This window comes from Quercus suber, unplaced genomic scaffold (genome assembly GCF_002906115.3).
Source record: "Quercus suber isolate HL8 unplaced genomic scaffold, Cork oak 2.0 scaffold_705, whole genome shotgun sequence".
NCBI classification, from domain to species: Eukaryota; Viridiplantae; Streptophyta; class Magnoliopsida; order Fagales; family Fagaceae; genus Quercus; species Quercus suber.
The window spans coordinates 258,748-262,742 of NW_027070146.1; positions in this window are offsets into that span (position 1 = coordinate 258,748).

Genomic DNA, 3,995 nt, shown 5'->3' on the forward strand with positions numbered 1-3,995 from the left:
AAAATAAAAACTTTTTGAAATGGAGAGAACTTGCAATTAGAGAAATTGTTCCCATTATATATTGATAATGAAATTCTAGGTTATCAACAACTTTTGGTGCTGCATCGCAATGGTTCACGTTTGCACCTGTGAAATCCCATTAAACCATTATGACAAAAACAATGTAGGCTATAGAGATGAAAATCATAGTTTTAATATCTATCAAAGGTTTTCTTTGTTGTCTTTTCTGTACCAACTCAACGCTTTTTTTTTTTAATTCTTATAACCAAAATGCTAACTTCGGTTTACTTTGGCATGCTTGATGCATTGTTGGCTGCTATGGAGCTTCTAAAGGAATCACTACAAAAAAACGCGAGCTTTAGTTGCATTTCAAAAACACAGCTATACACCCTAAAAACACAGCTATAGGCTATAGCCATGTTTGTAAATGGGACTTTTACTGCGCGACAATAGCCCTTTACAGGGTCTATGGCTGCATTTTTTTAAACGTGGCTACAGGTCCACCTATAGCTGTGTTTTTTCACCCCATATAGGCTGAGACTTATAGCTGCATTTTGTAAAAAACAGGTTATAGACTCGCTTTTGGGCTGCGTTTAAAATGTGGCTATAGGTACAGTTTTGGCTGCGTTTTTAAAACGTGGCTAAAGCCTCCTATAGCTGCGTTTTTGAAATACTGCTATGGGTATTTTTTTAATTTCTAGGTTTTTTTTTCTCCAAAAAATTCAAAATTCAAAATTCAAAATTCAAACCAAAAAAATTCAAAATTAAACACAAACCCAAAAAATTCAAAATCAAACACAAATCTAGGAAATTCAAAATCAAACACAACATACTCTTAATATAAACACAATGTGCTCCAAAATATAAGAACACAAACTCATGAATCTCCTCTCATTCAACAAAACCAACCCAAATCTAACACTAAATCCATACAAGGAACACAAAAGCACAAGCTCAAAAACCCAAAAGAACAAACTCAAGAACACAAACACATTTAAACATAAGCATAATATCAGCAACACAATTGCACAAATTCAAGCACAGATCCAAAAAATTCAAAATCAAAACTCAAATCCAAATCAAGACATAGAGACAAATATTGCTAGAATATCCACTTCATTCAAAATTTTCAGCATTTCCTCCATTTTCTTACTAACTAAACATAAAATAACAGAAAAAGAAAAAAAAAAAAAAACTAGATCTATAGACAAATTAGTGTGCTTGAGATGAAGAAAAAAAGAAAGAAAAAATGGAGAAGAAGTAGCTGCAAAGAAACAAAGAAAAAAATATAGTTGTGCTGGAGTAAAGAAGGAAGAAAGAAAAAGGAGAAAGAAAGAAGAAAAAAGAAAAAAAAATGAAAAAAAAGAAAGAAAGAAGTACCTGGCGTGACTTGCAGAAGAAAGGAGCAAAAAAAGAAGAAAAAAAGAAAGAAAGAAAAAAAAAAAAAAAAACTGAGCTCACCGGCGCTTCGCTCAACCTTTTTTGTTTGCTTACTGGTTTTGCATCTCTGACTGGTTTCTGCCCCTGACTTGCACCTCTTGCCCACGCACCGTATCAGCAAAGGATTTAAAAGGTTTAATCCTATTGTTATCCTTATGAGACTGAGCCAGAAAAAATGACTGCCCATTCCCACCATTCACATAGTTTTCAGGTTCCAACATCTTCCTTAACTCTAACCCAAAAACCCTCCATCCATTCTCTGCTCTGCCTACTGGAATGATAATGGACCTCCTAGACCCGCCAACTTTAAGTTCAGTCAATAGTAGGAACAAGCCAAAAGAATTGGAGCTCCGTTGGAGGGTGTAGGCTGAATCACCTTCCCTGAACGAATAAAAATACTTCGGACTGCTCCCAACGACTATCTGTTCTAAACTCTTCATCAGCCATAGTGCCACTTTCTTACCCATGAAGACCGACTACATGAAGTACCTACTCCGCTCAAAAATCCTTAAAGAAAAATACCATCCCCCTTCCTCTACCACCAGTTGAAAAAATTTGGATTCAATAAAAAAACTACAAACACACCCATAATGCAGATTAATGACTACATAAGCAATGTAACCTGTGCTGTGTGAACCTAGGATGCAGAATTTGCTCACATAGGTGGCAAATTGCTCTGGAACATGTTCATATGCAGAGAATATGGAACTTAAAGTTGCATAATTAATATCAATGTCTTCTGATTGACTTATGTAGAAGAAAGGGATCAGAAATGCCCTATATATGGTGTAGTCTGTGAGTTACTCATGTATTTCAACATTTGGAGATTTCTTTAGACACAAAGGGGCTTGGCTTTTCACAACTGTAACACATACCTGTCAAGGTTCAACCATGTCCAGTTAACAATTTGGTGGATTTAACATCAAATGATTTGGGTTAAGCTTAAAGGACTATTATGTGCTTCAACTTCCTCGAGATTACCATAGTAACTATTATTTTCCTTCAGTTACAGGATTTATTTTATGTAATCTAGTCTATACACCTTCTAATTGATGAATCATTTGGAACAGTAGGCTGCCCTTGACAAGAATCGGTGAAAGATGATCAAACTAGCTTGATTGCTGCAAGTTTTCTTTTGAATTTTATTCTGCAGTTGCTTGTGAACCTGTTATCATCAGTTCTAGGCTTTAGCCATTGGAGCCTCATGGCTTTGCAACGTAGAACCCTAATTTCTTTTATTTTGTATTCTCTTGTGTTAGGACCCAGATATTCCAGCAAGGTCGCGGCTGCTTCGTAGAAGGGGCAAGACACGGAAGCTTAAATATTCTTGGAAATCTGCTGGCCACCCATCAATTTGGAAAAGAATTGCCGATGGAAAAAACCAGTCTTGTAAGCAATATACCCCATGTGGATGCCAGTCTATGTGTGGAAAGCAATGCTCTTGTCTACATAATGGAACTTGCTGTGAAAAATATTGTGGGTATGTTGATTTTTTTTTTCATATGTAGCTGTTAAAGCAAATTATAGCAATAAAACCAGTGAGTGAGATTTTTCATTTTATTATAGTGGACCATGGTAAATAATTTTCCAAGTAAAATATAAGATATGTGATGTATAGATGGTTCAGCTAGCAGCTGAACTTATGCCCCTCGCCCACTCCCAAAGCCCTCTCTTCCTTTTTGCAAAAGAAAACCCTGTTGCCAAAGTGGTTATTACAAATGAATTTTAAAATTATGTCCAGCTTAGCAGGATACAATTGGCACCACCACACGTATTCTAGGTGAAATAACTAGACATTGTTTCACTTACCAAAAATAGAGAGCCTGCTGGTGAAGGTCTCTTGAGGGTTCTTCCAAATAAATTGTAAACTATGTGCAGAGCAGCAGGCAATACATGTTTTACAAGTAAATTGGAATGAGACACATGACACAACATGCGCAGATGGATAGATTTTTAAGTGACGTAACTACATAGTTGTTAATAAATTGTATTAGAACATGTCAACTCTCCCCTTGGACCCAAAAAAGTTACTTATATGACTTGAATGGTCAAACAGATATCATGCAGCCCGCATCAAGTAGATTTTTTTATGCCAGGTATAATGTTTTCAGTAAATCATTTATCAGGATTCAAATTGTGCTTATTATAAATTTCATTAGTTGCGTTTGATTTCAAATTTACCTGATGTGTATTGATTGCGTAGGTTTATTCTCTGCTGATTTAAAGTTTCACTAACTGTATTTATGAACCTGAAAAATGAAATGAAATAGAATTTTTATAAATGTTTCAGGTGCTCAAAGAGCTGCAAAAATCGGTTCAGGGGATGTCACTGTGCAAAGAGTCAGTGCAGAAGTCGGCAATGCCCATGCTTTGCTGCTGGACGCGAATGTGACCCAGATGTTTGCCGAAATTGCTGGGTTAGGTAATGAGTTTCATATATTCAATGTTGACACTACACTGATGTGGGATTGGCCTTTCTCCATTAAACATTGTGAACTTGGTTTATGTCTGTTAAAGCTGTTTTTTATCCTTTAAAATAACAACCCCCCCAAACC